Raw genomic sequence first — 23,859 nt, forward strand, 5'->3', positions numbered from 1 at the left:
TGGATGGAGACAGACGGCGGCTTTTGTGCTAATGGGACATATCATGCTTTCGCATTAATAATTTCGACCACCTGGGGATCTTTAACGTGCACTAATTCGCATAGCACACGGGCGCCTTCTGCGTTTCGCCTCCATCGAAACGCAAAAAGTAAACGCATTTAATTCGCCTACAACTAGAGAGGTGAAAACGAACAAGTGGCCCTGACCGACCACTCCATGAATGCTTGCTCAATGGCCCGTAGCGTATGTCATTTGGGCGTACTGGCAGGTGTTATTGCGATATACAATGACCCCAGTCTGAGCAACATATGTAGCGGCGGAAAACCATGAACCGGTGTACAATAGTGCGAAACAAATTATTTCGTCCTCTTCCCTGGTCGTCCGGGCTGTTGCTAAAGCAGCTAGAGGCCCTGGGTTAGCATAGCTGTGTACATTAAGTACAGTTGGAAGATAATTGTAGGCGATAATGCTTTGAAACGGTTCTGAGCGTGCAGAAACGCAGCTTTCATTATCACCGTTATCCTCATCGGCTGTACAAACACGGATTTCTTCTCTCACATATGATCCGTAGAGGGAAAAGTCCGCAAGACATCATATGAGGAGTAGCACGTGTTGACATAAGATCATATATATGGGAGGAAAACACACAGTTGCACGAAACAGAACTGCGTGCAACCGAAGCTCGATTGGAGCTGCGAAAACACGGAAGGAAAAACACACAGGTAATCGAAAGAACGCAAAAAAAAAAAAAAGCCACAGAGCTACATAACACGTCGTTTGCCGAACATGCCGAAGTGGCCGAGTGTCAACAATTCGCTGGCACTCAAAGCGCGTGAAGCTTTCATGACGCTGGTAACCTGCGCGCTAGCGGCCACGAAAAGCCAATTTTCCGAAGCCCTGCAAGCTTTCGCCTGGGGGAGGAACTCCGAAGGCATCCACTGTCGACGACGCTTCGCAAGCAAGAGAGTGAGAGAACGAGAGAGGAAGAAAGCGCACTCTCTCCCCTGCTCAACAAGTTTTTCCAACGAGGGGGGGGGGGGGGGGGGGGCGAAGTGGCGGAGGGGATCCGCCCACATTCCGGCGCACGCCAAGGAGCAAGAGTGTGTCGGCAGCCGCCGTACGCTGTCCGCGTTGATCTCGCTACGAGACGGCGAGGACTCGCGGCCGCAAACGAGCAGTCGTCGACGTCTGCGTGCCACGTGATTTCGACGTCGTCGCTCACCTTGTCGACGCACGCCGCTGCGATTACGGCAACATCCGCCAAGCCGCAAGAGTCACCCCGGACTCCATTCAACGCAGCCAGCAGCCATAGCATGGTTAACCGCGCAAAATCCTGACCACTGTCAAAACCGAGCAACTCGAGAGCAACGTCGGCAGCGTGCCGTGTGTCAGCGGTCCGCGGTCTCACCGGTAGCGGCGAGAGCGTCAGCTTTTTCGAACGCTCGTCTGTCTCGTGTTACACCATTTGGTTTTGTGAACCTGAGAGCGGCCGCGCGCGCGCGTTTGGTGTGCGTCGACTGCGAGTGGTTTCTCTGCGCGAGCTCTGTGTAGTGCCTTCTGTGCGGGTGTGTGTGTAGTGCGTCGAGTCCACATGACCGCGATCTGGGTGCGCGGCGACGAACGGCCGTGACTTCAGCCCTCTTTCCGGCGACGCCAACGAAGCGAGCCGGCATTCGCATCAGGTGGGTTGGGAAGACACCGCGGCCTGCGCACGGCAGGCGCCTGCTCGGGTGCTGGCCTGCTCGTCTATCTTTTGTCGCTTATTTCTCTTTCATTTTGGTTATCTCTCCTTATCCGGCTACGCTCCATTGTCCATTTGCCATTGCGTCGTCGGTCAATAGAAGCGTCGCGTTTTTATCTTATTTCCACGATAAAAGGACACAGTCGCAGCCCGTCCAACGTATGTGCCCATTGTAACGTCGTGTCGCCGATAGGAGCCGAGCAGTTTGCTGCGTTGTCAGTGAAGCATCCGGTGTGCTAAGACAGACGCTTGCATGTTAGTGGAGTTACTATATGACACTGGCGCAGGAGATTTGCCAAGTAGCTTGTAGTTAAACTACTACACGCATCACTATCCTAAAGGCCACGCGAGAGCCAGCTGGATGTGTGTTCGCGCCACAGATACACCACTTCCCACACAGCCTGACGACATGGCGGAGTACTTGCTGCAACACGATGCAGTAGAATACAAACCTGCGTCTAAAATACTACCTATCTCAGATATTTCTGGCGCCCCCTGATTCTGAACTGCCGCTCCCATTGCTGAAACATATGCGTCTTGATGATTGCTTCTTTTTATGTATGTTTTCTTTTAATTTCCAGCTCAGGTACCTAAGCTTTCTAGTGCCTGAACCTCCAGACAACTTAGGCACACTCAAACGGCTTGATAAGGTGGTCTGGTGCTTGAAATATGGCTCATGCGGTGTTCGTTCCTTAAATCCCATTGGGCGCCTTCTTTCGCGAAGCGCACTGGCTTGTCGGGACTCAAGTGCAACAATACGCATTCCTGCGAGCGAGAAAAACGAACATCACGTTGAAAGGGCATTACTCTCCCACATTGATTTATTTATGCCTGTCACGAACGAGCGTAGCTACAGTCATCTGTAACAAGCCGGGCTGCCACAACAGCTTTCAGGTCGTCACACGTCAGGGGGGTGATCGTCGTAATGGCACGTGCTGCTGATTAAGCATTTTGGTGCTGCAGTGTGGAAAACGTGGATACTTGCAGCGTCTGCAATTATACCCGTCCTTTTTGTCATTAGAATGTCTCGCCTAGTAGTCTCCTTTCGCGAGGAATTCTGAAAGCCTGGGCGCGTACTGTGCACGTCGTGATATTAGGGAATTTTAGCATGACCTGACTGCTGCGCGGCGAATACGGTAACTACTACTACGACATACCGTATAGTAACCATAATTACCGCACAGCGGTGCTAAAACTCTCTTACCTACTAGTGCTTTTCCGTGGGAATCTTGTTTTCCGAACAGATTAAAACCTTCGACTAAGGTGTTATTTACTGTCAGTGCCACGTACTCTCTAAACAGAAAGGATTAAAAAGGGAGTAACCTGTCCTGTAGCGCACTCCCTTTCATGAAACGGTGTCCGTTAGAGGACAGCTTACTCCTTTTTTTACTCCCATGCAGGCGTATTTGTGTTCAGGGTGTATAGGCTTGAGGCTGAACGCAGCGTATAACCTGGACAGCCACTGCTACGACATTGCGATATACGATGTACGTACTTTCCAGAGCGTTGCCAGGGTGCAGTTGAGCTGATAAGGGCACGCTGACATTCAAGAGGGCAGTAATGTTTATTAGCGTCGGCCACGAGTAGACCGTGAGCAATCGACGTCATATCATTCACAAAATACCCACCTCTGGTGTAAGGACGTTTATCAGTTATTTCACAGAAGTATATCGCCACCCAGTCTTGCCAGTAGCAACACAATGGCGGCCTAATGAAAGGACACAAATCTAAAGCCATGACACACATGGCAGCGCGGCTCTGTTAACTATCCAGAAACGGCAAGCTAACGCTGCTCAAATGAACAGAAGTAAAACGGCATTAATTAACAAACCGGTGATCACAGTTACAGCGCCGGCTAGTTTCATGCCTCGCAGAAATGGCTCAAGTGCTGGTTCGCGTGCATGTGTTACTGTTTCACTGCACAGGCGGGGGGGGGGGGGGGGGGGGGGGGTGCCCGTCAGTCGGCCCTGTCATGTCCCGCCCAGCCGAGGCAACAATCGGCGCGCTGTCACGATTGCAGCTACCCGTTGCTTTCCGGACAATGCTTCCAGCTTGGCAGCCTGTACGTTGCATCCAGTGCAGTCGGCGCTAACGCCTGAAACCGCGAGCTCAACGGGACAAAGCACCGTGTACAAATGCAACTGCTTGTCTATACTCTGCAGCTGGATTTGTGTGTTTATGTGTCATCCCGGCCACGTGTGGTCGGAATTTCTCTTAGAAGCGTCAGCAACCGGTGTTGTTCACGAGGGGTGGCTTAAAACTCGTCAGGTGCAATAAACGAACAGCGCAAATGCACGTGATCATCGCTTACTGCTCGGAACAACTAAACAAATGATACGTACGACTCCAAGAGCAAGCCGCGAATGTGGTACGTGGTACGTGTTTCTGCGTCCCATAGAGAGAGAGTATTCTAAACGCTCTCGCCTTCGTTTCAGATGCGCTCCCAACCACGCCCAGATATGTCGTAACGCTGCATGCAAGCAAGCAGCATAGTAGTGAAGTGCAGAAGAAGGATTGCGTCCTCGGATTAAACCGCATGTTTCCTTTTTAGAAAGCTTGTTAATGTTGACATTCATGCCGTCTTCGTTGGAAAATCACTTGCACACATTGTTATTCTGTTACGGCGCTTTTCTTTTGACTACATTCACTAACTGTCGAAATTTATACAGCCTCTTTAAGTGTTTTGACGGACTGTATATAGCGAACAGAAAAATTGGCCGTGGTTGTGCTCTGGTTAAACCTGGAGTGACGCGATAGCTAGAGATGGCCGAGTGGAACTTGGTCACGTGACCAACCACGTGATCAGCCACGGCGCCGCGCCGCCGGCAGCTGCTCCGCGCCACGTGACCGACCACGTGACAACGTGGCGGCGCCGCCACGCTGAAGGCTCGAAATGCTACCGTAATGTAGCTATCGCTACAAAACGAACCGCGAATCAAACGACACGTGCAAAGGTTACCTGTCAGAGCCGCTGACGGCTCCGTGAAACTCCAAGTGGTAAACGTTTCTGACCTGGCCAGAGACATCCTCGCGCTCACAATATGTTATCGCTCTTATTTAAATACAGCACCCATCTTCAGCCAATGGCATGCGTGCGCTGTGAGCGTTCAAGGTTCTGTAGGAATGCTTACCGTGGGAGACCGGCCGCGTATTTGCATGTTTTATCGACAAAAAAATGTCTTCGCCCTCTATATCCGGAATGCCTTCTCCCAGGGAATGCGATAACGCGGGTTGGCTTTCTCCTGCTTATCGCTGCGAAGACTGTGTGGAAGCGCAGAACCCGAACGCCCTTGCAGTGTGCGCACACGTCGTCACGCCTCCCCGACTTTGCATTTGGAAAGTTTTCGTTGCGTGGAAGGAAAGTGGCGCTCAGACAGAGGCGCAGGGTGGATTCGCTTGTTGCATTTCCTTCCATGGTGCGTATACATGTACCCGGTCATATATGTCCGCCCCGCGGAACGAGTATTTTATTATGCGTGCCAGACGACACCCCAGAGCAAGCGATTTTCCCGCACGGCTGTCTTCGTATGCGAACAGTGACTCCACCGTTGCGGGAAACCTTTAATTGGCCCACGCTTTTGCCATGTTCGGAGTAAAGTGGCAAGACTCCGCTACCAATCATCGCGACGTAGGAAATACATTGGTGGTATAGAACCCGCCGCGACTGCTCAGCGGTAATGATGCTCGGCTGTTGACCCGAAAGACGCGGGTTCGACTCCGGACGCAGAGATCGCATATCGTTGGAGGCGAAGTGTTAGAGACCCGCATACTGCTTATCCGGAGGCCTCCACTACGGCGTCCCTCACAGCCTGAGTCGCTTTGGGACGGTAAACCCTATAAACCAAACCACACTGAGGTACAGGAAAAAAGTTGCGAAATCGCCATGGAAACTGATTCAGCTTGAGATTCGAACTTACCATCCGTGGCTCGATCGGTGCTTACCTGGATAGGAAATGACAGGTGGCGGGACAAACTGCTCGTCGTGGTTACATGTCGTCGGCGTTAACATTTTATTGGAGCGACAGGATAGAGTCTCTGTGAATTTCTTATGTGACTTACGCGCGTCCGCATTTGCAAGTAGCCGCCGCGGTGGCTGAGTGGTTACGGCGTTCGGCTGCTGGCCCGAAAGACGCTCGGGTTCGATCCCGGCCGTGGTGGTCGAATTTCGATGGAGGCGAAATTCTGGAGGCCCGTGTGCTGTGCGATGTCAGTGCACGTTAAAGAACCCCAGGTGGTCGAAATTTCCGGAGCCCTTCACTACGGCGTCTCTCATAGCCTGAGTCGCTTTGGGACGTTAAACCTCCATAAACCAAATTTGCAAGTGTAATACGAGGAAACGTGACGCAATATTTAGGAACAAAGCATGCCCCGTATAGTGCAGGAATGGTTCCAGGGTATCTTGTAGTGGATGAGGGGAAGAATGATTTATTGGTCGGCATGATGTACTCATTCATTCTTGCTTATAAAAATCGACGACAGCTTCGCACATTTGTCTACCAGCTGCAATGAATGCAAGAACTAAGACATCTAAGACACTTCATGGCGAACAAAATTACTTCCTGAGGGTCTGAACGAACCCCCACGCCGTTTTTTTTTTTTTTTGAGTGGCTTCCACTACCCCTCGAATCTGCTTGGCGCCGTCACTGGCAGAAAGACAGATGGTTTATGATTTATGGGGGTTTAACGTCCCAAAGCGACTCAGGCTATGAGAGATGCCGTAGTGAAGGGCTCCGGAAATTTCGACCAACTGGGGTTCTTTACCGTGCACTGACATCGCACAGTACACGGGCCTCTAGAACTTCGCCTCCATCGAAATTCGACCGCCGCGGCCGGGATCGAACCCGCGTCTTTTGGGGCAGCAGCCGAACGCCGTAACCACTCTGCCACCGCGGCGGCTTTAAACAGCAGAAAGACAGAGGAGCTCTGATTAATGGCGCCGAAAGTACATCACTGTAAGTGTCGCGAGAGCCTGGTTCGGAATGGCGCTACTTGTCCAACTGGAAGCTCCTAATCTTTTCAGGTGTTCTTGAAAAGTTGTGCACAGACGCACGACGAGCGTGCTATCGCCTTGCACGGCGACTTCGAGTGGAAGGCGCCATCTTGCAATGCCTTAAAAGCCAAAGATTGTGTTCTGCCCGATAGAAATGACCTTTACCGTCTTCTGAAGGTTGTCAGGCATCTTCAAGCAGGCGGAATGCTCTAAATTGGTTTCTTTCCTTTTTATTTCAAATGCTTCTTTTTTTCTGGGGTGTGGGGGGGGAGTGCTGCTATGTAACTTCTGAGGAAGGTGGGCTCCGACACCGTAATATTGGCTCCGTCATAGTGACTACGTGAAACACACAAAGGGCAAAGGGCAAACATGAACAGATCCTCTGGGGTCACAGCCTGGCGAGGTGTGCTGTGAAAACCCGATTCTACTTGTTTTACAGCACCAGCTGTTAAAGGCCCGTTTCGTGCGTTTAGCGTCGTCGTCGTAGTAGTAGTCGGCGTGGCCGGAGGGACGGGGTAAGGAAGAGGGTTGCAATGACGTCGCTCATAACGTTGCAGGAATGCGCCATGGAAGATCATCACGCTGAGTGGCGTAGTTGCCCTCCTTCATAACCCCTCCCACTTCTGCGACCACCTCTAGAAAAACATGCATAGACCTCCTCGTTCAGAATCAGATTCTGGTTCAACACCTAGAACTTGCCACTTCTCAGATTACAAGGCTTCCCATGGCTATCACCAACTCAGAGAGAAGTACTATACTTGAAGAGCGAGTATGTCTAAAATATGGAGAGTGGTTTGTAACTCTGTGTGTGTGTGTGTCGAATATATATATATATATATACGATTTTTCAACTTAATATACCGCGAAATGAAAATACTTCACGTGTCGTTGAATCTCGCCTAGCGTGCATGGTGGTGACCGCCATGTGAGTTTTTTTTCTTAGCACCAGTTACCTTGTCGGGACTGTACTGCGATTTCTAGGCCTTAAGCTTTTTCTGTTGCTGCTGATTCTGTTGTAGCTCCTCCATAAAGGCGTGGTTCGATAGCGTTAATGACTATTATGCTGTCATTTTTGCGGGTAAAATCTGCATAGCATCACACGCTGCTTCGGCGAACATGCCTAATTCGAAACATAGATCAGGCTACAGAAACGCTACAAACCAGAAGTCATGCAGCACCAACATATTGAGAATACATACACGGAACGAAGGATTTCCATGACATGGTATGCTCCAAATCTTAGATTCTCCTTTTTATAACAGTGGCTCATGCATGTTTAAGTAATATTATTTCATTCAGTTATGAATCTGTGATGACACATACAACAAATGAAAGAGAACGGACCACGCTGCAGATATCTGCTATTAGAAAAAAAAAGTTTCTGCCAAAAATAAAAAGTTCGCTAACATTATGCAAGTACTGAGACGTCATTGTAGTAAATGTCCGTGATATCACCCGAACGAGATATTCACGGGGTAACATGTCACGACATCTCTACAGAAAGAATATGCATTTTAAGTTAGTGTCTAATATCACTCGATCGATATATCTACCGGATAACGTGTCAGGACATCTAAAACAAGGACTTTCCACGGACATCCCTTGCAAGTACTCAAAAATGTTAGGATATTTGGCTATGATTCGGATATCTCTGGGACCTAGTGCTGCCACTGGGATTAATCGCCCTGGCACAGTAAAGGGTTTGCTGAAAGCTCGCGTTTGCGCACTTTCCCCATGACAGCGTTGTATGACGTCACATCCTACCCCGATTAGGCCCAGAAAGCGAAACAATGCCGTTGTTCACGAGTACAGCGAAACCGGCGGTCATCAAGAGCGCGTGCTCTACGGCTTTCACTGAATTCGTTTGTCTGATGCAAGGAAACAAAGGGCATTTCGATGCTTCGCGACGATAATTCGTGCCGCGAACACATTTTGAGCTGGCAGCTTGAAACGAGGTTGAAATAATGACCGGAACTCCTTCTACGGCCGGCAAGATTATATCTCTCTGCACGGGGTTGAATAATAACAATCACAAAAGAAAACTCAGAATGTTGCCGGTCACGCTCGCGGTAGTATAATGACAGAGGGGTGCTCTTTCGCGTGGCGCTTCATGAGTGAGTCACGATTCTGAGACGCGAAGCGAATTACGAGGTCGAGCTTTGAAAAGGGTAAGGGACGGAGGAAGCTGACCTGTGCAGTCAACACCGTTTGGCCCATTCCAGAGCATCTCTGCCGCAGCTATAGCGCCACCCAGTAGTCATGACGGTGTTGCCGCAGCCGCCTTTTTTCTTGGAAGCATGCGGTCCGGAAGAGAAGTCTTCCTCTGTGATCATCGGTTCAAGCGGTAAAACAGCTCAGGTCGGGGATTTCGGGATCTTGTTCGGCTCGAGGGCAACGATAGAATCGTGGCCCGACTTGACTCATCTCCTATGCTTGCCCTTTCCACAGAAACACCGGTTTTTTCCCCCTCGCTCCTCGTTGTTTACGCTCTGTTCTCTCCTGGATCTGGTGAATTGCCTATCAAACGCCAATGACCTACTACCGACGGCTGTCGCTTCGCTGATCCTATGGACTGGGGGGCGTATGTGCTGCCACGTTTCCACAAGAATTAACTGGAATCGCTCCAGAGAGAGGTTTTGTCTTCAATTCTTTCGACCACAGCTCAGGCGAGCGTAGTCATGTCTCTTGGAGAGCAAGGCAGGTGTCAGTTTGAATTCTGTGAGTGAAGATGCGCTTAATTAATCCAGAAGGACGAACAAGACAACGAATGTCGACGACGTAATTAACGAGGACGGCGCATACTAGACAAAGAGCAAAGAAGCGTAGACGCACACCGCAGATGCGTCCTTTTCTTTGTGCTTGCTGTAGTTGGTGCTGTTCCCACCATGGGCGGATTTATGAGCCACTGTTGGAGGGGTGGGGTGGGGGGGGGGGGGGGGGGAGGTGTTCTCGTTCGAGAAAGGGAGGTCTCCCCGCCTATTTTAGAGCTGGTCCCTTGTTAGTGTTAATTACGCCACTTACCACCAACTTGCCGAACTTGCAAACATCGCTCAAGCGAGTGTAGCTTTTGTAAATACGTATTATTCTACTGAGCGCACGGCAACAGGTACAGCTGTGAATGATCCTGTCAATGTGTACGTTGTGGCACACTCTTACCGCTTCTGTTCTACTCTGCAGAGTGGGGTTAAGCCTTCTTGACTTTTTTTCTTAAACTTTCAGGCGTCACAGGAGCGACGCCTTGTTTTGCAACAACAGCTTGGGTCACGCGTGCCATTGGATTGCTTCCTTCTAATAACAGCCGCACGTTTTTTGTGTGCGTGTTTAAAAGATTACATTAACATCCTCACTGCGCAACCAGGAGACGTGGCAGCACTGCCAAGAAGGCAGGAATGGAGAATAGACTGTGAATGCATGAACGGTTGAATGCAAAACACGAACGAGAGAAGCAAAGCACGGCATAATTATGTGCAACCGAAGAGTCGCTCATTGAATTTTAACACGCGTTTCTGAAGCTCGAACTCGGCGGGAGTTGCTGCGGCGATTACTGTGCTGTTCCGTGCACGTAAAAAATTCATTGAAGACTCCTGCGGAAAAATCTCGCGAAAGCTCTGCAGCGGCAACCCTTGCAAAACCTCCCGCGAAAATTGGCGCGAATTTTGTGGCACAGCCGTTGTTGCTGTCATTCTTGGTCTTAGAGGAAATGTACCCTACCATGATTTTCCTTTAGACGGTCCACTGACAGCCCATTAAAAAAATTTTTGAAAGGAAAAGCTGCAATCTTTTGTCAGATTTCTTAAGAACAGCCTAGACAGTATTACGCCTCCTAATGATCTCTAATTTAACGTTTATCGTCCGACAGGCCAAGAAACGAAAGAAAACAAACGAGTGACGTTTGTTTGCTTGGCACCGGCCGCCGTGGAGCAAACTAACGCAATAAACTATTTTCCTAAAGTATTCCGCCTAACTTATTTCGTTTTGCAGCACCAGGCGGACACAACAGGATAAGAACGTTCCCCACCGCCTTCGCAACACGTCTCGTTATCCATTTCTGTTTCCGTTTACCATGCAGTTGCACATCCTTCTTTTCTGCCCTTTTATCTGGGCCAGACCGTGCGCACTGCGCACGGCTGCCAGTTCTTCGCATCGCAGCAGCGCGAGCGACCATCTTCTCTTATCGGCTTTTTCGCAGCCACTAGGCCTAGCTAGAGCAGAGGCGGCCACCAAAAGTCTGTCGTCGGCGGCTGGTGCGTTCGCCGTCCAACCGCAGATATAAGCATCCGTGCAGCAGCTCCACTTCCGGCCGGACGTGCGCAGTGGTTCCGCCGCGACTCCGCTTTCCGTTCGCTGACGTTGCCGATGGGCTTCTTTGTTTTGTTACAGCCCAACACGCAACCGACGAGCTGCATACGTATGCGCCGAGTCTGCCTTCTGCGCCCTTGAGAACGCCAAGCGTCGCATGCTTGCCCGCCAGCTACTGACTGCCCGCTCCCAAGTTCGTCCGTTGGAGCGAAAGGGGAAAAGAAAAAAAGACAGCGTAGCATAAACCGAGGAAAACCGGTTTTTTTCCCCCTTGTTTTGTTTTGTTTTCCGTCTTGTTTTTCTCGGCTCGTGGAACGAGGACTACGGCAGAAGAAACAAGGTCTCCTCACCCCCAGCTCCGCTCGCCTCACCGTTCCACCGGCTCATTCAGCAGGAGGATCACGCATCACGGTTCATTCTTGGAGCGTGACGTCAGCGGCGTCCGTTTTCGTTACGGCGCATCCGATTGGTCATCGCTGTCTGCGAGTTCAGTCATCGTAGCAGGAGATGGCGGGGTGGGAGGTGCAACCTGAGTCGGAAATTTATTTGGCGCCGGTGTATAGAGTGAGGTCAACGAACAAATCGGGGGGGGGGGGGGGGGGGGGGGGGGGGGGGGTTTCGGGATGATGTCATTCGCGGTCGAGATTCGGAGCGTATCAGGGATTCTCGGAATTCCGCCGGCAAGGGGAGCGAGCGGTGGGCCGGTGTCGGAATTATCTGGTAAGAGGTGAGCTTTGGCACAGGCGAGCAGGGTGGTCGGGTAACATAGTTTTTAAGATGGCGGGTGTGCGCGGCACGACGCTTGGGGCCTCGAAAACGCAGCACGCCGACGGGTTTCTTGTTACTTCCACGGGCGCTTTCGCCGAGGTTGTACACGAGGCCAGCAGTTTGTAGGATATCAGAGTAGCGCGGTAGAAGATCCGAGGCTCAAAATCACGTCGTGTGCCACGCTTGTGCAGCACGTGTGAAACCCGTGACGTCATCTGAAAGCGGAGCGACTTGTTTACAGAAAGTACGAGACGCAAGAACAAAGCTGACATGTCTACAGTGCGTGAGTTATACGGGTGCAGAGTTTCCGGAGAATGGCGGTGCCTGTCTTGCTACGCGTGTTCTATTCCCTGAAAATTTATATGACGTTCATATTTTCAAGCAAGGCGGCGATTGTGGCTAACTGGTTGTACAGGGTTAATTGGTCAAAAGTTTCCAGCCCATACAGGGTCTACTTTCGAGGCGTGTTGCGGGACATATACGTCTCCCCCGAAGCTCGGTATAGCTGCACCATGTAGGAGAAGCATCATTCTCGCCTTTCGCAACCATGTTTGATTTATGGCTGCTTTAAGGGCCAGGATATACCGCTTAAAAGCAGACCCTGTGGCCTGGGAAATTTTGACCAACCCTGTACATACTGTTTGGTGGATGCACGCTTGTAATCGTTGCATTGACCCTTTAGTTCCTAGTGGTAATGCCTGGAATCCACTAAATTCGTATTTTGTTTTCTCGCGATATTTATTGACCGTCGCTAAATCATTATATTTTCTTGGCTATATGAATTGCAAGTGAAAGAGGTTTGCGCGCAGTTTGTAATATTGAGTTATAGTGAAGAAATTTATGGGTACATGAGTTTAAAGAACTTGATGCGCTTAGCAGTCGTACCGCGTGTGCTGGGGAGGCCGTTGAATGCCGAAATAGAAGCTCAGGTCATCGCTGACTGCGCAACTATATATGTGTCTCTGGGCGGAGCCGGTTAGTCATCGCAAGGCGCGGTACAGGATGGCGGGATCGGAAAGGTGAGGCGCAGGCGCACCTCCTTGGGGGCGTTCGAAGAATAAAACCATAGTCAAAGGCGCATTTCGAGTCACGGACATCAGACTGCAATTTGTTCGAAAAGCGACATTGCGCACAGTGTTCGGCCTCCTTGCCCTGCGTCCAGAGTCGCATATACGTGGGTGTTCAAAATTAGGCTTTACGGGTTAAAAACAAAAAACAACAGCAGCACACAAAAAGTCCCTATTGTAAATGGGTTATGCGGCCAGGCGGACACAGACAGTGAGGAAAACTGACATCATAACATGAGTGATAAACTAAAATTCATTAATGAACCTTTTTTTTTTTTGCCCCGCCGCGGTGGCTCAGTGGTTAGGGCGCTCGACTACTGATCCGGAGTTCCCGGGTTCGAACCCGACCGCGGCGGCTGCGTTTTTATGGAGGAAAAACGCTAAGGCGCCCGTGTGCTTTGCGATGTCAGTGCACGTTAAAGATCCCCAGGTGGTCGAAATTATGCCGGAGCCCTCCACTACGAAACCTCATTCTTCCTTTCTTCTTTCACTCCCTCCTTTATCCCTTCCCTTACGGTGCGGTTCAGGTGTCCAACGATATATGAGACAGATACTGCGCCATTTCCTTTCCCCCCAAAAAAACCAATTATTATTAATGAACTTTTTAACGCGATAGCGTTAAAGGCTCCGTTCACCAGAAAATCCGGTGTCGGCGTTATAGGCGAAAAATGACGAACATGACTCTGGCAGGTGGTCCTCAGAGAGCAACCTAGGAGTCAGGTGGGCCACCTAGGTCACGTGACCTTGCGACGGCATCGCAACCTGCCTACCGGATAGTGAGCAAACTGGCCACCGTGGCAGGCGGCAGTTAAATTAATGATTGGCCGCTCGGGATGATCAACCTGGGGTGCACAAGGCCCACCGCTGGGAGCACCTGCCATCGCAGGGCAGTGGCGCATCGCTTAAACGCTGCACCACAGCTGCGCAAGGAGGGATGTGATGACTCCCACGTATTCATGAATGTAAAGTATATATAATGACATTCTTCATATATGGGAATTAACCCGTTAACGCTATCGCGTCATATCCATAAGGTGGAGCTTAAGTGACTACTCCATTTTTGTTTTATTCACTGCAGTTAGCGTGCATGTTTGTATCGAAAACTTGTGAGTAGGCAAAGACTATTCTAATTTCTAGAATCTTGGTAACGCGCCTGTTTCCTGAGATATGCACGTCCAAAACTTCACCCCAAACTGTGTGGTCTCGCATGCGTAATGGCATACGTCCCTGATAACCTGAGGCGCTTTGGGACGTTAAACTCCAATAAAACCATAAAAAAAAATATGGAGTCGCTTCATGTCGAGCGCCGCCACATCGGCTGCGCTTCAACAGGGTTCGGGTTGAAACTGTAGCAGTGCATATCTCTGGACACAGGCGCCTTGCTAAATATGTGCACAATAGAACAGTATTTGAATGTCACCGCTTCTAAGTTTCCAAAATGAACATGCACGCTAACTGCTGTGAATGAAAAGTTTATTTTAAATAATTGCTCAGGTTACAATGAAAACCTTTCTCACTGTGTCTGCCAGGCTGTATAACTCATTTACAAGAATGACTTTTGCGTACTGCTCTCGGTACTTTCTTTTTTCTAATCCGTAAAACCTCATTTTCAACCCTCGGTATTGTTGTCGCGTCTGGAAAATTGACGTATCGCTTGCTCTACGTTCCACCACATATATCCTACAACTCGAAAATTCTGGTTCCTAACGAGGGCCTTCAGGATCGCCATTGGCAATGTGAACATCGGTAGCGGAGAGCCGCGATGAAAGCACGTCTTTTTTTTCTCATGTGTTACTATGATCAACTTTCCGAATGAGCATCCATGTCTGGATTGGACGGCCGCAGCAAAGATGATGATGATGATAGATTTTTATGGCGCAAGAGCATCTGTGGCCAAAGAGCGCCATGGCACAAGGTATTTTTCTTCTACTCAAGGTGGGGTCAAAGACCCAATTTTCCAAGCATTTCATTCCAAATAATCGGAGCACCAGACCAGGGGAAGGCTTGTATCCATTGTTTCACCGGTGGGTACCCGGAGGCACTGGGGATCGAACCCCGCACCTCCCGCATGCGAGGCGGATGCAGCCGCAGCAAAGAGATGCAACTTTTTGTCCGCACGAATGAGCTCGGCGCAATACCTTGCTAACTTTTAGGAGCATTACTGCCGTTTAAGTAGTACCTATGCTGACGAAAAAAAAAAGCAGAATTGTTTAAGAAAAAAAAGCACCCGTAAAAACGCTGTCTCTGAAGCTGCATCATATCGCACTCTGCATATACGTTAAGGAAGTAATTATTTATTTATTTATTGCTTAACTAATTTACCTGAATGTTTGATTGTTTGGTTTCAGGTCCTTCGTTCCTATCTCTGTCTTTCCACTCTCTAACCGTTTTTGCCTGTACGGAATCGAAAACTATACTGTATATTAGATCTTAATCTGGTTAACTTATGTTACGTTCCCCTATATTTCCACGCCCCGGCCCTTCTAATTTTTCAAGCCAGCGTGGTTGCAGTGGCCGCGCATTTTTACGTTTCTGCGTAGTGAACTGTAGGCTGACGAATTTTTTGGGGAAAAATGGTCCTCTATTTCGGGGTCGCCAGCACAACCTAGGGCCCACTGCGCGCCATGCGACCCCGCCCGCATTTGATGTCTGTCAACGACGAGCTTATATGATCCTCCTGGCGAAGGAAGTCCTATTCGCCTTAGTTTGACCCGAGATAAAGTCCCCCCCCCCCCCCCACCCCCCCTCATCTCTCTCTCTCTCTCTCTCTCTCTCTCTCTCTCTCTCTCTCTCTCTCTCTCTCTCTCTCTCTCTCTCTCTCTCTCTCTCTCTCTCTCTCTCTCTCTCTCTCTCTCTCTCTCTCGAGTTCTTGCCGTTCGGCGCGATAACGTGTTGAGTGTATTGTGTGCTTCGTCCCAGAGCGACAGTTGGGCTTGGAGTACCAGCATCTGTCAAAGAAAAAAAAAATCGGTCGGGTCAGGTATCGCAAGAGAGGCTCGGTGCATAGGCGGCTCAGATAGGCTTCGTTTTATCAAGCAAACACGAAAATAAGAGCTGCCGACAGCTCTTGCAAAAATTTCTTTAGCGTCTATAGACCGTCGGTAGACTTTTGTACATAAAATCTGTGGACTTTTTATAGACAAATGCTACAGACTAGTTCATAGGCAACACATATCCTACAGACAATGTATGTACAATCTATAGATTCATGGCCATACACTTTTTGTAGACTTATTTCTATAGACAGTGTATAGACTGTGAATAATAAACAAAAGGAAATATCTATAGGAAGACTATAGGGTCTGTAAAATGTGTATAAACAGTCTATGACCGTTTTTATAAGGGCTGGCTCTGACGCTTTTTTGAACTGCGTGGAAGCGAAGTCATTTTCCCGCTGTCCATACTGACGTCACAGTTGCAGATGACGTCAGCACCTTCATATCTAGGAGGGGGGGCTGGAGACTTGCGACGAGCTTCGCACTGTGACAAGCTTGAGGCCGATTTTCTGGTGGATAATTACATAGGCGTTGTGCAGTTTTCTTCAGCGTTCGACATGAGTTATTTTTCAACTAAAATTTTAGGCTTTCAGTGATAGAGATGATGTAAGATTGGGTAAAGGTGTTTTGGGGTGTTTACACTGAAAAACGTGAATGACCTCTCCTTTTCGCGCACACAGTTTGGTCTTTCATTCATGTTATATGACTCTTCTGAAAGTGTGCGCATTTATTTTTGTCTGAATAAAATTTCCAGCTGAAAGTAGACGCTAGTGTCGCCTAGTATATGTGTCCACTGCCTTTTTAAGCGGTGTTAACATAGAGCCGAGTGTTTTTTTTTTTTGCGAAATGAATTATTAACCCATTTAAGAGAGGGTGGGGATCCTTTCCGGTTTGGAGGGGGGAGGTAAAATAAAACAAAAAACAAAAACAAGAACAGCTCACTGCCGTTACACAGTTTCTGCCTTGAAATTTGCAGTCAACATACGCGATCTACTAAGTAATGAAAACGTTTTGTAATACAAATAAGCCAGCAATGTTACAAAAAAGAAACAATTACTCCTATGCAATGTTCGCGCGACCATATTGTACAGCTTCGTCTTGCATAGGTGTAATTTGTCACACCTACTAGATATTAAGGAATAAAAACTCTCTGCGTTTTGAAAAAGTAATCGAGCGCTAAGACCAGGACAAAAACAATGCATAACCAACTAACACTGCAACGTGTTTTGTTAAAGCTTTCTGCACTCAATTCTTGAGGCGCATGACAAACATGTACAAGTCGAACGTTGTTTGATTCACTGGGGCTCCTGTAATGAGGAGCCCACCTAGAGATTGCGAGAGGTTGCTCCGGCTACCTCAAGCTTCCTCCCTGAAATAAAGTTTTTCACTCACTCACTGTGCGTCACTTAGACGATATTTCGAGCGTGCTGTTTTGTCTTGTTCCTATAGCGATCAAATGACGGCAGGCGTCAGTCAGCATCTTTCATGGAGAAGAAAAGCTTCCGAGGAGAGCAAATTAACCCACTTAATCACTGCACTGTTTTGCCATGAAAACCAGAGCCAAATAATAGTCTTCTACACGCAGCAGACGACCCACAATCACGCGTCAAAGTTGGCGAGCCCTTCCCGGCGACTTTTTCACGCTCGCACCCTCCTCTGTCCCCCGCATCTGCGTAGACAAGGTGAGAGGGTGGCCATTGGTTAGATTCTTTCAGACGTCAGGCAGCTACCGTGGCCGCGGCCAATAAGCCGCTTATCTCCGGCGGGTCGGGAAGCTCCGCTCCCAGAGGGGGGGTCGGCGAAGGAGCGCCTACCTTCCAGCGTGCAAAAAGTGACCAGAGGAGAGGGAAAGGCGCGAAGACGCTGGAATTCAAATTTTAACTACAGATAACTTGGCTTCTACAAAGCGCATTTAAAAAATTCTTGCTGGACACTATTCGTGAAGCGGCGTGCTTTAATATCCCAGGCATGCCGCAACTTTATTAGAGCCCCCTTCACAGCCCCTTTAAGGCATTTGCTAATTGCTTGCGCGCTTTTTATTACGTGCTACTCACCTGCGTCATCAAGACACGCGAGTCGTTATTTCCTCCGTTCTTCGACTCAGATATGCCCTTGCTATGTTGCTATGCTGCATCCCATCATAGATTTCAATGATTTTTCCCCTTCCTGTCCGAATACAGAGGCTTCTTTATTGACCTTTTTCCGTGGTAGTTTTTTCGCAAAAGTTTTTCCACTGGAGTTTGTCCACAGGCAGGCACGGGCCAGAAGTGTTTTTCGGGAGGTGCCCGAGGCAACTTTTTGTATAAAGCGCGGGGGGGGGGGGGGGGGGGCATGCCTAAATAGAGGGGCGTTACTTCTGCACGCCACTGATGTGCTCGTTTTCTCCTGCGTGTGAAGGGAGTTGAACCGCAAAAGGCGGGAAATAACAAACCTCTCATGTTTCCGAATAATATCGCGTGATTTCGCATTGTAAAAGGCCCCATAGTAATTAACTGGCATAATGTTTATATGTTCATTCACTCTATACCTGCATCGCCCCGATACCTGACGGTGCGGGGGGGTGGGGGTGGGGGGCGAACACCATGCGTGAAGAACATTTCAGCTTCCTACGTCACGTAACTAACGAAGAAAAGTATAATCGACAAAGAACATCGAGAGTTTATAGTTCGGCTAGTTAGTGATAGATAATTATCTTACGCCCGCGGTTCGCGCTGTTTTCTTAGCTAGGAAAACACACTGGAAACGACATGTACATACCCTCGTGATCACGTGTAGCAGGTGTTTCAGAGAAGACTAACTTTCAAAAATAGGCTTTTCGGGATAAAAATATGGCTTTCGCGCCATAGTATTACCAGTTTTCGCGCACATCGGAAAACCGGTGAATCGCTATAAGTACAAAGGCGTTTAACTAATTGTTAATAATTAACTTTTTAACTATTGGATTTCGGTGCCCAGTTGCAATTAGAGATTTGCAGCCGGTCGTTAGTAGTAGCCATATTAGAATTTCGAAAACCTGATTATCCTCGGCGCTGTGGCTTGACAAAATTTGGCTACATCGTGCAAAAATACATGCGCTTTCGATAAGCATGCTGGCAAAGCAACTTCTCCAGTGCACGTAACTAGTCGAAAAAGTCAAATTTTTCTCGAGCCACAGCGCCAAGGGTAATCGCGTTTCTAAAATTCGAAAAAGTAATATGGATATCACTAAAGACCGGCTACAACTCTGTGATTGTAACCGGGCGCCTAACTCTGATAGTTAAAAAGTTAATCATTAAAATTAGTTAACCCGATTACTGCTTAAAGCGAATCACCGGTTCTTGTGATGTCCGCCAACACTGACAATACTACGCTGAAAAAGCCGTATTTTTACATTAAAAAAACTATTTTTCAGGATTGCTTAGTCTTCCCTGAAACATTTGGCATAGGTGTACCATTTACAAAATAACAACACTTCTATTCCGTTTGTGTAGTGAATGTGCAAGCCACACAAATATGTCGTTTGAATGGCCGGCCTCTCGTGCCGTGTAGAGCGTGGGTGACACTCTCTAAAATGCTGTCAGAATGAGATGCGCGTGCTTATGTCAGTTTGTTGCAATGTTTTGTTGCACTCAATAGGGCACGGGTTCTCTGAGGAAGTAATTTCGTCGAGAGAACTAATCTTCAGAGGTTGCACCATCTTTTTGCCATGATATTGAAGAATCTTTAGAAACATTCAGGCAAAGAAAATAGAAATTAAAGAGAGACACGTATAAAGGCTGGGCGCTCGAAAGCAGCAAAAAATGCCCCATCGATCATCATAGACTCCACGGGGGCAACTTAGTTTTTTTTTTTTCACTCAGGGGTACAAAGCAGCCCTTTGTGCGCCAATGCCACCGTGGATTAAGGCATATACGAGCCTCCTTTAACGGCCCAGCTGTGAAAACGGGGTCCCCGCCCAGCTTTGTTGCGAACACCAGAGCCCTGCCGTCTCCATTTTGCTAAGTTCGCGGAACCAGGCGCCCGAGCCATAGGTTACTGCGTGCAACAACGGCGCTTCATATCTAGTACCGTGCAGCGGGGCTAAGACCGGCTTTGCGAAAGCAGGCGAAGAGCTCGGTGTTGGTGCTTGAGAACCGAAGACAATTTTTTTAACGAGCGCCTTTTACGGAACGCTGTTGCATTCTGGCATATCTGCGGGCGTTTTCTTTCCCGCGTTCCCCTTTCCAGTTTCTTGGTAGATAATAAGCGAGGTAAATGGAGGGGGGGGGGGGGATAAAAGCTTACTCCGCTGACCTACGTCGTTATTTAGCTAGTTTACTGGATTGGATGACAAATTGTGACAGCGTTGTGCGTGTGTGTGTTATGCCTTTTTCCCCTTCTCTCTTCCTCCCCTAATCCCTCTTCCCCAGTGCAGGGTAGCCAGCCGGAACTCCTTTCTGGTTAACATCCCTGCCTTTCCCTCCTCCTCTTTATCTTTTCATCTACTTTTTTTTTTCTCGCTGTCTTGTGATGGTGCAAGAACCGTGCACTTGCGCGCGCATTGTCCATGGACGTACAGTTGTCCACACACCTGACTAAAGCGTCACTTACGAGTGAGTTACGGCTCGAAACAGGACGGTATCGTGCATTCACATTTCCATGGATCGCTTTTGACTTCCCATGTCTTTAAGAGCTACATCGTGCCAGCCGGGCAGCGGAGATTGTCATCAATGCATAACAGAGCATGCCGTTCGAACGCTCTATACAAGTGTTTGGAGGACTGTACTACTCTTTGCCCACTTGGTATTCGCTTGATACTGTCTGGACACAACGCCTACATATACAAAGTCGGTGTCAAGTTAAACGAGCTGACTAACAGCGCCCGTATTGAAAACGACCGTCTGACGCAAAACAGGCACGCGGGGGATGCTCGACGTTCGCAATAGCGCCTGGCTGGAATATGTGAGCTGTCGAAACTGTCGATGACCGCGCCGTGCTGCATCTAACTGCGGGGGCTCCATAGCCTCTGCGATCGGCGCTTACCAAACACAAGCACCGAATGGCGGAGGGCTGAATAGACGCTTTCAGGTCGACCGCACTATCAGAGTCTTGCGGGGGAGGAGGAAGAGCTCCGGCCGTAACTTGTTGCCCAGGAACGCTGCCGCCGCACTTGAGCGTGAGTCGATGACCCCGGCCGGAACCGCGCAGGGCGTGGGGCGAAATCTGGGCCTCCGACGCAGCGCCTAGATGCCGCCCCGGTGTTTCCTTTTGCGGAGGCCGAAAGTGATTCAGAGTGCGCGCGTGCTTCGCGCACATGTTGAACTTGCGCAACGGCTCGGTGCTTCCCACGTCGCTAGCGTCGACCAGACGTCGCCACAGCGCATAACCAAGAAGAGAGAAATAACAATAAACTCAGTGGACGATTATACGGCAATACGAATCTTCAGCGCAACTGTCGAGGTGTTTTAATTTAGCGATACGTTGGGGCGAAGAGTTTGGGAAAGGAATGCATATACGCGCAGTTATAGACCATTATGTTTTTACTGTAGACACACTTTCTTGGACTTGCGCTGCTCTACAGTCCGCCATCCAAATTCCGCTTTTGCAGGTTAAATTCTGAGTGCCTTCGATAACTTTTCCAACTAAGGTTTTTGTTAGCGGGGTTTCTGAAAGATTTCACAAATCACCTAGGCCTTACTCTTATATTAATAAACTCACTGCAGCGTGGGCTTTGCGATGCCAGCGCGAGTTAAACAACCACAGGTGGTCTCGGTTAATCCGGAACCCTCGACTACGGAGTCCCTCACTGCCTGTGTGTCGCTGAGGGACGTTAAAACCCGCGCACCGCTACCACATTTGGGGACAATGATCAAATCGCTCTCGCCTCACCATATGCCAGCCGGCCCCGGTTGGCTCAGTTGTTAGAGCGACTGCCCCCAGGACCATCGTAAACTACAAAGTTTATGTTGAAGCTGAATTGGTTTCCTCAATCGCCGTATGGCTGAACTAGGGTAGATGCTAGTGAGTAATTACACTCTTATGAATAATAATAATAATAATAATAATAATAATAATAATAATAATAATAATAATAATAATAATAATAATAATAATAATAATAATAATAATAATATCTTCTATTCACTTCAATTCGCAAGTACATGCTCCAGCCCGCGTAAGCGTTATCGCTTGTGTGCGTGGCTGGGCAGCCGGCGTGTGAAGTACACATGAATCAGCAGTGAATAAAAATGAAAAAACAAAAAAGAGCTCTAACAAGACAGACTCAGAAATTGCTTCCGCGATGCAATAAAATAGAAACACAAAAACACAAAAGAGCTCGAACCAGACAGACTCAGAAATTGCTTCCGCGATGCGAGGCGAACACATGTACAGAAAACGTGGAGTACAAGAAAGCATTCCACCGTTGTCACTTTCATGCACGAAATGGCAACGCTGAGAACATGGAAAAAATAGATGAAAAATTTTTGTCACTCAATATTACTATTTAACCATGATCGAAGAAACTTGTTGTTTTAGTCCATTGATGCTCGGGGCGGCTTGCATCTTATTGAAGTAATAAGGAACATAATGACTGCGGTTTTTTTTTTTCCCCGTAATTAGTGTAAATCCGTGGTATGACGTATTTTCCGGCTGACGGAGAGGCCGTACTTTAATGTTATCGATTTTAAAGACGCTGTGGAAGAAAGTTTTGCGCAATATGTCAAAAACAAATTGCTTGTGTACCGGTAGCATCTCAAAATGTTCCATAAATGCACTCCACATCTGGTGGATTACCTTAAACATTGGGCCAACACCGCTCCCACTGCAAGTTGATCAATTCGCTCTCGCCCTACCATATGCTAACCGCTCTGATTATCTCAGCAAGTACGGACAGCTTCGGAAGCTTCCTTGACTATGAGTGTCCCATTATTTGCATCCTGGCATATATGTTGAAGCAAGAAGTTCGTGGCTTCGATAATTGAGATCGGCTCAAAGAAGTTTAGAACCCGACCGCGGCGGCTGCGTTTTTATGGAGGAAAAACGCTAAGGCGCCCGCGTGCTGTGCGATGTCGCTGCACGTTAAAGATCCCCAGGTGGTCGAAATTATTCCGGAGCCCTCCACTACGGCACCTCTTCTTTCTTCCTTCTTTCACTCCCCCTTTATCCTTTCCCTTACGGCGCGGTTCAGGTGTCCAATGATATATGAGACAGATACTGCGCCATTTCCTTTACTCAAAAGGCAATTATTATTATTATTATTATTATTATTATTATTATTATTATTATTATTATTATTATTATTATTATTATTATTGTTATTATTGTTATTATTATTATTATTATTATTATTATTATTATTAAAGAAGTTTTACCGCACACATCGGGAGTAGGAACGCTTGCTTCAGAGCCTTTATCATTTGCACGAGCTTCAGTGCGGGGCTCCTGGTTTGCGCACAGAGGAAATTGCTATTGTAAAGTGTCACCTTCAAAAGTTCGATGCAGAGCGCTTCCGGGCGGCGCGTATACAATCCGGCAACAATCGTTGCCTCGCACTCTGAGGAGCCAACTAGACAGGACTTGCTTTATAAGCATCGCCAGGTGGTTGCCAAGCTCTGCTGTGGTGCCGTCCTGGTCACAAGTACAGAAGCAATGGCTACCGAGTTTGCAGATCATTGCACCTCTATTTTTGCGGCCAATTCAAGCACTGCTGATGATGTTCGTGTCGCGCGCTTGGTGCCTATATGATTATGCCGCTTTCCTAGGGTGAGCGCTCGGTAATAAGTGCTCGTTTAACCTTGGTTGAAGTGGAAGATTGTGCGAAACGGATTTCCGCTTTCGCAAACCCCGAGACCTGCCGGTCTCTGAGAGGAATTTTGCGAGACTTTTAAATGTGTTTTATCCCCTGTCCTGCTCCAAATCTTTGATGTTGGACTTTTGCCACAGTCGTTTACCAAAAAATCATATTGTCTTAATACCAAAAACTAACGGTAAATAAAAACTTCGATTTGTAGATGGCTACAGACCAATCAAGCTTTCAAA

The 23,859-nt window shown here is 48.4% G+C and overlaps 1 protein-coding gene across 4 annotated transcripts in view; it reads left to right on the plus strand.

The window, feature by feature from the left end:
• Positions 1–1,070: 1,070 nt before the first annotated feature.
• The window catches only part of LOC144098836 (hepatocyte growth factor receptor-like), a 58,449-nt gene continuing 35,660 nt past the window's right edge, over positions 1,071–23,859 (plus strand). For 3 of the 4 annotated variants that reach the window (XM_077631735.1, XM_077631736.1, XM_077631737.1), the window contains exon 1: positions 1,071–1,682. The gene's annotated coding sequence lies outside the window, so the exon portion shown is untranslated. The remainder of the gene's footprint in view (positions 1,683–23,859) is intronic. The other variant, XM_077631734.1, reaches the window with a different exon arrangement.

This window comes from Amblyomma americanum, chromosome 7, assembly GCF_052857255.1.
Source record: "Amblyomma americanum isolate KBUSLIRL-KWMA chromosome 7, ASM5285725v1, whole genome shotgun sequence".
NCBI lineage: Eukaryota > Metazoa > Arthropoda > Arachnida > Ixodida > Ixodidae > Amblyomma > Amblyomma americanum.